This window comes from Rutidosis leptorrhynchoides, chromosome 4 (genome assembly GCF_046630445.1).
Source record: "Rutidosis leptorrhynchoides isolate AG116_Rl617_1_P2 chromosome 4, CSIRO_AGI_Rlap_v1, whole genome shotgun sequence".
NCBI lineage: Eukaryota > Viridiplantae > Streptophyta > Magnoliopsida > Asterales > Asteraceae > Rutidosis > Rutidosis leptorrhynchoides.
This window is the reverse complement of record NC_092336.1, coordinates 628,689,148-628,700,570: the sequence shown is the minus strand read 5'-3', so window position 1 is coordinate 628,700,570 and position 11,423 is coordinate 628,689,148. Positions and strand designations below refer to the sequence as shown.

The following is an 11,423-nucleotide window of genomic DNA, read 5'->3' as shown; positions in this document are numbered from 1 at the left end:
TGTCAAAATATAGCCTTAAATTATCCCTAAATTATACCACCCAAAGTATATCTTAAACTTTCGAGTATTTTGATCATTTACTTCTATAAATCATTGTCTCGTTATTTATTAATATAATAGTATTTATCAAATGTTTCATAACCAAGTTAATATCTATTCTCAATATTTATAAACACGTTTTAAAATACGTATCGCAAGTTATTCATATAATTAATTCTTAACAGTTAATATTCCTTATTATTGTATGTGTCCAAATTACGTTATTTAAACAAATAATTCACCATTTATTCCGAATACCATTAAAAATGAATAATTTCTCAAATCAACGTGGACCTCTCAACAGAGACACGTAATAATATCATAATTCTTAAGAGACTCAATAAATATCTTTTACTTGAATCGTTTGGCATAATCTTTTAACTCTGTAGTTAAATATATCAATCAGATAATCAAACCAATAAGTTTAATGCACAGTATCATATCCTCAACACTTTGTTACGTTTTTAAGTTATAGTATATGTATCTATATATAATTGTTCGCGTTTCGTTAAGAACAATCGAAGGTTAATTGAACAGTTTAAAATTTTGAGATTTAACTTCATAGACTTTGTTTATCGTGTCGGAAACGTTAATCATACAAGATTAAGTTTAAATTTGGTCAGAATTTTCCGGGTCATCACATCTAGATTCTAACCATCCCGAAAAAAGATCAAAATTGTGGAAGGCTATAGAATGGGTTCGCAGTTACATGATTTGGCGGAATCGGAATCTCACAGTTTTTCAAAAAAAGAAAGGTAGTGGACCAATGGCTCTCAATGAAGTTCAAATAAAGTCGTTCGATTGGATTTCTAGGCGTTCTCGGAGGCTAAATATTGTTTGGAGTCAATGGCTTCTAAATCCCGGAGTGTTCGATGATCATGGTTGATGTCAATGTTTCTTTGTTTAGTGTTAAAAATCTTGTATGTTGGTAGCTTATATTGGTAGTTTAGGTCCTAAAAAGCATGCTCTCGATTGATTTTAGGGTGTTGTAATGTTTCAATATTAATAAAAAAAATATTTCTTTGCCTTGCAAAAAAAAAAAAAAAATTTAATTTAAGCCCTAAGTAAACACTACACTGAAATTAAATTATTTATTATTGTCGATCACATAGTTTTAGGTAAAATACAAAGATTAATCATTTTATATGTCAAATGTCTTTTTTTATCTTTACTTTAGGAATAGATTTTTGAGAAATTATGCCAATAAATGTTTAATGATAAAGTTGATTATCTAATTTTGAAAATGAACTTTTATTTTGAATACAGTAGCGTTAAGATGTGAACACTTATTTTGAGACATGTAGGTTATATATATTTTAGGCTGTGTTTGATAGAATTAAAATCTTTTACTTACGACTTCACTATCATACTTCATACATTAACCTATGCCCTCGTTTTTGGTGGCGTGATTTTTCATAAGGGATGTCAGGGTTCGACTTCTTTGTATTGCAAAAAATATTTTCCTCGAGTTTACCCGCACATTTCATGTGCCTCGAAGGTTTCATACGTTAATGTGTTTGAGCCTCACCCGAGGAGGTTTTACCACACACGATGCCCGTATAGATTTTCTTTTCTGATGGGCGGTAGGACTCTATTTGTTCATCCAGGGACATGAGTGGGTGAGTGAGTTCTGATATTGTGTTCGGACTGCCGTCAGTGACTCGTAACCGCAATTAAAAACAACTTACGCCCTCGTTTTCTATTGCCACACTAAACCTAGTTAATCAGAACACTACTATTATCGATTTATATACTAAATTAGCTAAAAACGTTCAACTTCTTTGATCTTAAATAAAATCTTATGAGTATGTCGCTAGGGTACAATGTATTATATTATATTATATTATACAATATACTAGGACTCAAACTCAAAATCTGTTGTCACCCATCTATTAATTGAAAGTAAAGTGAATGGTACACCTTTTTTTTTCCTTTTTTAAAAACACGCTTCATTATGTTCCATTTTTTTTCACCTCTTTTTTGTCTATAAAATTTAGCAAACATTTAGTTAATCATGTAAACAAAAATTGGATGGCTTTTAAAATCGTTTTTAACTATGAATTATATATTTACTATTTATTTATTTACCGTTCTATTGAACAATTAATTTGTATTTAATTTATGACCAAATTAAACATGGACTGAAATATGCTCCATTGAGGTCAGCCCAAATGGAAGGTTTTACCGACCCGATCCGGGACTAAGGTCCGGCCCGCCTGCCCCTCGGGATGGTTTAAGGGTTCGGATCCCTGTGATCGTGGTTCGGGTTTCCTGCCCGAACGTGTGTGTGCGTGCAAATGATGACTAGGCTTCGGTCCGGACTGATGCAATCTTGCCGTTAAAAAAAAAATTAATTTATGACAATTAACTTATATCTAAACATATTAAAAGTAATAACTCTCGTCCTGATGTGCACGCTTCTCACATCTCTCTAATCTATAATTAGAAAACAAATATGATGATATAGTTATTTAAAAAATCCTACATGTCAAAATTCTAGCCATTAGATGAGAAAGTTAACTTTTAATCATAGCCCTTTAAATTGATAATGACATCATTTAAGAAATTTACCAGCAGTTACAGGACCTAATTACACTATTGACCTTATGTTACGAAATAAATAAAAAATCCCAATAAAATAAAACTGTTTGATATGGACTGAATTATTGTTTACAGCGACAAAAGATCGGGCCCAACAAGGTGTAGGTTTAACATCGGTAGTTAACCTTTTTGAAGCGTAGCAGTTACAATTCATCCCATTATTTTCCATCTATACTATATATTAAAATGCTAACTTGATGATGTCATCATAAACAAAGAGCTTGACACGTGTCGCGATGTGAGGATTTGTGCTGATGTCATATATCACTATTAATTAATATTATTTTTAACTAGAAACTTTACAAAAATAGATTGTTTTTACTACTCAATTCAAATAAGGCAATACAATCAACAAACTTTTTTTTAACTATTTCACGAAATTTAAATCAAAAAAAAAAAAAAAAAACGTTGAAATATTTAAATATGGTAAAAAAAAACCTTGGAAATTAAAACCATTTCTTAAATTTTATCTACCATTATATATTTTATTGGTCATTACGTATCCCAACTTTTTTCATATGTTCATAGGTGGGAGACTTTGTTCATTCGACATTTTTCATTCTATATTCAACATAAGATACATGTTTGTAACTTTACACGAGTTTTTTGACATTTCAATTGTTATATTTTTAATTCTCTATCAAAGATTCTGTCAAGTATGATTTTATTCTTTAGACATATTATAAAAGAATTAATCTTTCACAACAAACAAGTATCTATATTTATGTTCATATATGTTAAACTTTATTATATTATAAAATAATAAATTTAAATAAAGTCAGACGTAATAAATCCATCACATCTATAAAATTTTTATTAAATTAAAAATAGAATTATATTCAACATTTTATCTGTGATCCTTTTTATTTGTTTTATTCTCAATCTATCGTAAAAATTTAAATTAAAATTCGATTTAAATCATTAGTTTCTATTAAATTAAATCACATAACTCTTTAACAACAATGGTAGCTATGCACGTATATTTAAATAATTTTTTTTTTCAACAAGCCGTGAGTTCACGGGTTCTTCTAAATCATTGTAACACACTGCAGTTATCTATTCAAATATGAACTCTATTTCATCAAAAAGTCGATCTGATTCTGCTGGAGGTTGTGAACAATTTGATCAACAACTGGTATGACCCTCTCGAAATTCGATACTTTGCATCCTGTTTTAAATACTCGAATTCCTGTATTATTTCTCCAAAATTATCAAATTATTCTTATAAGATAAACTACTAATTGATGATATACCTTAAATATTGATGTCCGATCATTATATTACAATTTTATATATGAACTATTACTTTGTTTTCTACATTACAGTACCATTTGATGTCATATGCTTTCTTTAGGTTCCTAATTTTTAATTATTTTTAGTTATCTACCGTGGATTTCATTTATGCCGATGCTTACAATGATTGGTTTTGCAAACATGATACACTTATACAAGCAATTCGTGTGGCACTTATTAATAATTTCACGGATTTAGAGCTCACTCCACTTGTAGATAATGCGATACATCAGTTCAAACAACTATTTTTTTTTAAAAATAATAGTTTTTATGCAGAAAGAGGAATTTTCGCATACAGCTTATGCGACTAATGCGTATTTAACAACTGGACCACTTGCTAAGCAGTTTTTACTTTGGTAACTTGATTGATGCGTGAAATATCCAATGTTGTAAAAGTCGGTTGAGTTGGCCGACACATCGGTTTGGGGACTAGCCCGTTCCGATTCGTCCAAAAACGCCTTAAAAGTCAGTCAACGCTAATAAGTCGGGCTGAGTCGGGTCAAAGTCGCGATGAGTGGCGCCGAGTCGGGTCAGAGTCGGTTAAAGTTGAAGTTAGGTCAAAAAGTTTATATTTTCTAAAAATTAATCTTATATATAAAGCTTATGCTATACTTTTTCAGTAGATGACAATGTAAGAACCTTTTCTATGAATGCTTTTTATTTCGTTCGTATTTTTTATTTATCATCTGTTTTGACCAGTTACCAGTGATGTTTTATTGTTCCATGGTGTCTTTGCAGGTTCTTTGGTTGGACGTGGTGGCTTGAAATTTGTGTATGAGATCGTACAAGTGTGCATTGGTTGGTTTTCTTGGGGTTGGTGGTCTACCATGTGAGATACGTAAATGGCTTACAGTGAAAGTCGTTGTTACCGATTCAATTATAATGAGTATGATGTCGATGGGATTAGCGTATGTACGGACTACACATATATGAGTCGGTGGATTATACACAAAGTACATGGCTTAAAGATTAAGGTATGAGTTGTTTATTGTTTCTTTTCTTCATTAACGTTTAGTTTTGATTGTTGTTTTCGTTGTCTTTTTACTCTTTTGATTGTTGTCTTTTTTTCTGTTATTTTCCCTGCTAGATAGAATAATTTCAGATCTGGTGGTTGGTCCTGGCGGTTTGAAACATTTGCGGAGTTCGGTGTGGTGTTTCTATGATTTGCATTAGGGCTGGAATTTTCTATCACCTGGGGTACATAAATTTGAAGAATTCGTATGCCAAACTGACAAGGATAAAGCCACTAATTATTTTAAATTACCTTGTAACTTCATTTGCACATTTCTTTTCGGATAAAAATTCATTTATATCCCATATGTTTCACATCTTTAAAAGTGATAACGATTGATCCGAAAACTTTTCTTTTATCGAGCGATTCTAATTTAGCTCGTCTTGCTCCTTTCCATTGAGCTCAATCATGTCCACTTTGTATATTCAATGACAGATTTTAGTTTCAGATCATCATCTTTATTCATTATGTCATTGTAACATTATATGAAAATATCTCATAGAGATTTTAATTTCATTTTGGTTCCATAATATTGCATAATTTTATCGCAATTTTAGTATTTACATTTATCAATATCCTCTGCAGAAGGAATATTGATTTGTGGTTCTTCTTGAACACTTTCTTTTACCTCATTATCAGCTGATTTTTTTTTTCGAGGATTTTTATCTTCGGAACCAATTGATCTTCCACGTTTGATGCGTGGCAAAGACTCAACAGTGACATTATTGCCAGCTTTTGGAATTTCAGTTCGAGCTGGAGCATTTATAGCTGGTATATATGATTTGGTCACTTTTTTTTTATCTGTAAATGCATAAAGTAATTAATTTGCAAGTTCTTGCATATGCATTATTTTTGAACTTTCGTTTCACATTCTTTTGTGCGAGTTCAATATACCTTAATTGATGTTCACATCATGAAGCATCATTTTATTTTTTATTTTTATTTCTCCCCCTAATCTAGGGAACAATGTTTTATTAAAATGACAATCAGCAAAACGTGCTGTAAAAACATCACCCATCATGGGTTCAATATATCTTATGATTGAAGATGTTTTATATCCAAAATATATTACCATCTTTCTTTGAAGAACCATTTTATTGTTTTGTGGTGATACAATTGGAACATACACTGCACAACCAATGTTCTAAGGTGGAAAATATTTGGCTCTTGACCAAAATCAAGTATTAAGTGAAAATATTTATGACTTCCACATGGTATAATGCGAATTAATGTCGCAGCATGTAAATTTACATGTCCACATATAAATATTGAGAGATTTGTACTCATTATCAATTGTCTAGTTATTAGCTGCAAGCGTTTATCTATTGATTCAGCTAAACCAATTTTGTGTATGCACATGAGCAACTGGATGTTCAACAACAATCCCTGTAGATATATAATGATCATTAAATGCTTGAGATGTTAACTCACCAGCATTATCAAGTCTCATCCTTTTAATGGTGTAATCAGAATAATGTGTTCTCAATTTAATAATTTGTGCAAGAAACTTTGCAAATGCCATATTACGGCTCGATAACATACAAATATGAGACCATCCGCTAGATGCGTCTATTAGAACCATGAAATATCAAAATGGTTCACATGATGGATGAATTGGTTCATATATCTTACCTTGAATTCTTTCAAGAAACATTTGTGATTCTTTTTCACAATATACTTTTCATTAATCACCATATGTGTCTTTTTTATCATATATCCTTTTCACCATATGCGCCTTTAATCATATGCGCTGTGTTTTTCACCATATGCGCTTTTAATCATATGCGCTGTGCTTTTCATCATATTCGCTTTTTATCATATGCGCTTATCATATGCGATGCGCTTTTCATCATATGCGCTTTTTTATGTAAATAGTAAATTAATTAATTTCGTTTTACTATTCATATGAATTAATTTCGATTTACTATTTTGTTAATTGAGTAATATATATACATCATATACTTGTGACTCCGAAGGCTCAAATGAATTTGACCATATAGTTATATGTTGTACCTTGCACATTAATTTTCAGTAGAAGCTTTAGATGCATATTATTTTCAGTAGAAGCTTTAGATGCACTTTTTTTTTTAATCACCAAATACCACAAACACTTTGTTTGCGTTTGTTCATAGTCATCAATGAAAACCATTTTCTTTAATTTTATTTTATACAATTAAATTAACGCATCATTATTCTTTTCAAAAATAATAATCTATTGTTATTGTTCACTTGTGCCATGTTTAACAACAAAGGTCAACAACCTCTGTCTTGTTTGTTGTGGCAACCAAAAACAACCTTTGCTTTTGTTACCGAGAATCCAAAAAAAAAAAATTTAATTTTCAATTAATCTTTTATCAAAATCATAAATGATTTTGTTGATCTACGTTGATATGGCCATAAAGAATTGACGGCTGACCTACTTTTGTAAGTGTATTTCGGCTATCATCTCGAAAACGCACAACGACCTTTTTTTTTAATGAACTATTTGTTTCATATCTAGCTTAGGCAATTATTGTGAACATTTGGTCCCTATAAGAGAATTTATCTTTTAGACTTTTAGTTGATTTGTACTCGTCACAATTAGGGATGACACCCGCGAGTCGTGGATGCGGATTCATTGGATTCATCACCCGTACCCGCGGATTTTTTCTTTAAATCAAATAACTGAAATTTGGATTTTTTTTTCTTTAAGAAACATCCAATTGAACCCTTTTCACACTTGAATTTTCTTTTTTTTTTCTTTCAACTATAACCAGTTTACAAAAAATACATCAAAACTCAGGGGGTCAAAACATAAATTCCTTAAATTAATTGTCAACAAATTGTACCAATAGACAAAGACTATAATGATCATGAAAAGGTTTTGGTGCCTGATTTAGGTTCATCTTTTACTAATCTTATTATTTAAATACAGCATGATTTTTTTAAGTACAACGATTGGTGGGATAAATGAGTTGTTCAAAATGATAGACACATAGAGGGTATGAGACGGGTGGGTTCTGAACTTATGGAGTTTGAGATCCATGACCGAATGGATATTCTCAATCAAATGCTCTTTTCTAAGGTATGACTTTTGTTCGGTTCATATTTCCAAAATACTATGTTAGCTATAATAGCTATAATAGCAGTTGTTCACAATTCATTTTTTACCTACATTTTATGTAGTTAATTACATGAGGAAGTATTAGCATCCAACATAATGGGTCATATTTACTTTTAACAAGCTTAGACATTTATATACATCGGACTAGCATCTTTGTGCGTTTAAAATCTATGACGGATTTCATTTTCACTTTTGCGTTTATATTGGTATCAAGTTAAGATTAACAAAAAAAAAATAGTGCCAATGTGGCGTGCCATCAGTTTTGCAATATGTGAAAACATAAACATTGTAACCAGTAGCTCTTAAGATTTTTTTTGGTTTGTAGAAATATGGGTCTTCTGGCATAGGATGTATCTCTTCATTTAGTCAACATCACAACACTTAATATCTAATGATCGTGACCTTTCACCAAAGCAAGATATATTCTTGATAAACTAAACACTGACTCGTGTTTGGAATTGTCGACCACAAAAAAAAAATTCATTTGATGAAAGTATATTTTTTTTTTAATTATAGAAGGAGACCACTTCATTTTCAATACTTCATTTTTGACAAAAAAAATACTCCATTTTACCATTCCTTATTTTTCTTATTTTATCTTTTAAGATTTACTTTTAATAAAAAATACAAACTACTTTTTCTTATTTTAACTTTTAAGATTTACTTTTAATAAAAATACAAACTACTTTTTTTATTTTAACTTTTAAGATTTACTTTTAATAAAAATACAAACTACTTTTTGTATTTTAACTTTTAAGATTTACTTTTAATAAAAATACAAACTATTTTTTTTATTTTAACTTTTAAGATTATAAATTTAAGAATAAACATTAGTATGCATGAAATAAATAAAGATTAATTGCATAAGTAATCATAAATGTTAGATAACATATAAAGAACCCATCGTATTCGTATTGATCGGAATTAATCTCGACCCATGGTACCGTGTTGTCAAATGACGTGTTGCGTACATAAAGTATCGTGTTGTCAAATGACGTGTTGCGTACAATCATGAGGTCTTATTAACATAAATATAAATGTTAGTGAAGTTAATAAGAGTTAGATTACAGAAAATATAATTCAGGCGGTATAACCGGCCATATATAACTTAAATAACATAAATATAAATGTTAGTGAAGTTAATAAGAGTTAGATTACAGAAAATATAATTCAGGCGGTATAACCGGCCATATATAACTTAAATAACATAAATATAAATGTTAGTGAAGTTAATAAGAGTTAGATTACAGAAAATATAATTCAGGCGGTATAACCGGCCATATATAACTTAAATAACATAAATATAAATGTTAGTGAAGTTAATAAAAGTTAGTAAACATAAATGATAGTTAGGCGACAGTGTCGACCATATATAATTTAGGTGGCAGAGCCAACCATATAATAAGAACAATACAAATGCACTAAGAACTAAATAAAAATTAGTAGTTCAAAATGTTAGTAGTCCAAAGTTTGATATATTCGAGTCTGAAAATTATTAATAATTTCATACCTTGATCAGTGACTCGTGATCGTTTGAGATATCCTTTGATTACACTAAGCTCTTCGTGCTGATAACGTTTTATAATTCAATAGGCTTATAACTACCTTTAATGGTTATAAGAACAAAGAGAGAAAAAGAGAGAAGAAGGAGAGAAGAAATATTGATATTGATATTTCAAGAGAAATGGTACACCTTAAATGGTTACCATACATGTCTATTTATAGTATAAAATATTACTATACAAGAAATATAATAATAATAAAATTAACATCCAATCTAGATATTTTATAACACAATCTAGATATTTTATAACATTCTAAACATAACTCTTAGGGTTATGCTTAAATAATAGGACATGCATTCTTTTATTATAATTACAACTTGCTAATAACCACCCAGTGGCGATTCCAGGATTGTAACTCAATGGGGTCCTGAAATTTTTTTAAATACCAATTATATTAGGTTGTTATTTTAGTGATAGTTTACCTTCAGAAACATAAGAAATTCGAAAAATATATGGGATCCGAGTAGTTAATTTAGTAGTGTTCTATACAATTCGGGAGAAAAACTATAGATTTAAAAAATATATGGGGTCATACATTTAAATTTAGTGGTGTCCTATACAATTTACAGAGTATTTTCTACTAAAAATATTCAAACTGTTAGTCCCAATATGAAGATTACCGATCGATTTTGTGAAGTATTAGTGGGTTTGGGTTGTTTAGATAAGATAAGAACTAGAGAAAGTAATACTTGAGAGAATAACTAGAACATTATCATTAACTCAACTAGTTACAAATGAGTGTGGGAGGTTGCTTTTATACTAGCAACCTCCAAGTAGTAACTTTACATGGTAAGTAACATTTACCATGGTAAACTAGCTAAAATACATTAATAAGTAAGCTAACAATTACATCAACACTAACTAAAACCGCATGCCATATATAATAGACAATATTCATTGTCAACGATCTCCCCCTTGGCATGGGGTTTTCAAAACAGTGTTGATTGTCAACAATTTTCCCTTTGTCAACAGTCTTCCCCTTGATTATCAGCAATTAGTCCTTGGTGTGGGGTTTTCAAAAGAAGTAACTCTCCCTTGATCATTCTCTTGTAGTTTCTTGTGCAGCCTTCTTCTGGGCATTGATTTCGGTTTGAAGCTATGAAGCTTTTGTTGCTATCAGCTTTGAACACGAACTTTTACACATAGGATGAGTTGATCTGGGAGTGTTATGGTTGATTTGTTCTGTCTTCTTCTTTAGTTCGGGCGGGCGATGAGGTCTTGATCTTTGACTTTCGACCATCTTTGTGAATTGAAAGTAGCTTGATATGATCTTGTGTAAACCTCTTTTGCTCCCTCTCAAATGTTGAGTCGTATTTTTCGTGACCGTGATTGGTTTGATTTTGACTCGTGTGTCATTCTCTCTGCATGACGAATATGGTGTACCGTGTTCAGCATGTGTAGCACGAATATGGCATCCCATGTTCATCGCAAAATAGCAGAGAGAGCATATATGATTATCATTAGAGAGGGAATGTGTACCTGCTAAGAAGAAACAAGGAGGTTAAGGAAAAAGTTTGATCCTTGGGGAAAACAGGATCTTCGGAAACCATTTTTGGTTTTGTAAAAATCAAGCTAGTTGTTATACTAGACAGGTTTAAATCAGGCATGCTAGTTGTTACACTAGACAAGTTTTCTGAAACCAAAATTGTTTCCTGATTTGGGGACCTCACCGGTATTGGTAGGTCCAAGTTTAACCTCGGTGGATGTTGAGGGTGACTGGTCACCGAAGTTCCAGTCGGCGTTAGCAAGCTATCCACCTCCATGATTAAAATATCATGGGACTTTTGTGTGACTATGCCGCTCTTGGTTA

The 11,423-nt window shown here is 30.9% G+C and overlaps 1 long non-coding RNA gene across 1 annotated transcript; it reads left to right on the top strand.

Moving 5' to 3' along the window:
* Positions 1–3,663: 3,663 nt before the first annotated feature.
* LOC139904449 (uncharacterized) lies at positions 3,664–5,190 on the top strand. The gene is made up of 3 exons (XR_011778802.1): positions 3,664–3,775; positions 4,672–4,907; positions 5,021–5,190. It is a non-coding gene; the product is annotated as an uncharacterized lncRNA (long non-coding RNA).
* Positions 5,191–11,423: the final 6,233 nt, after the last annotated feature.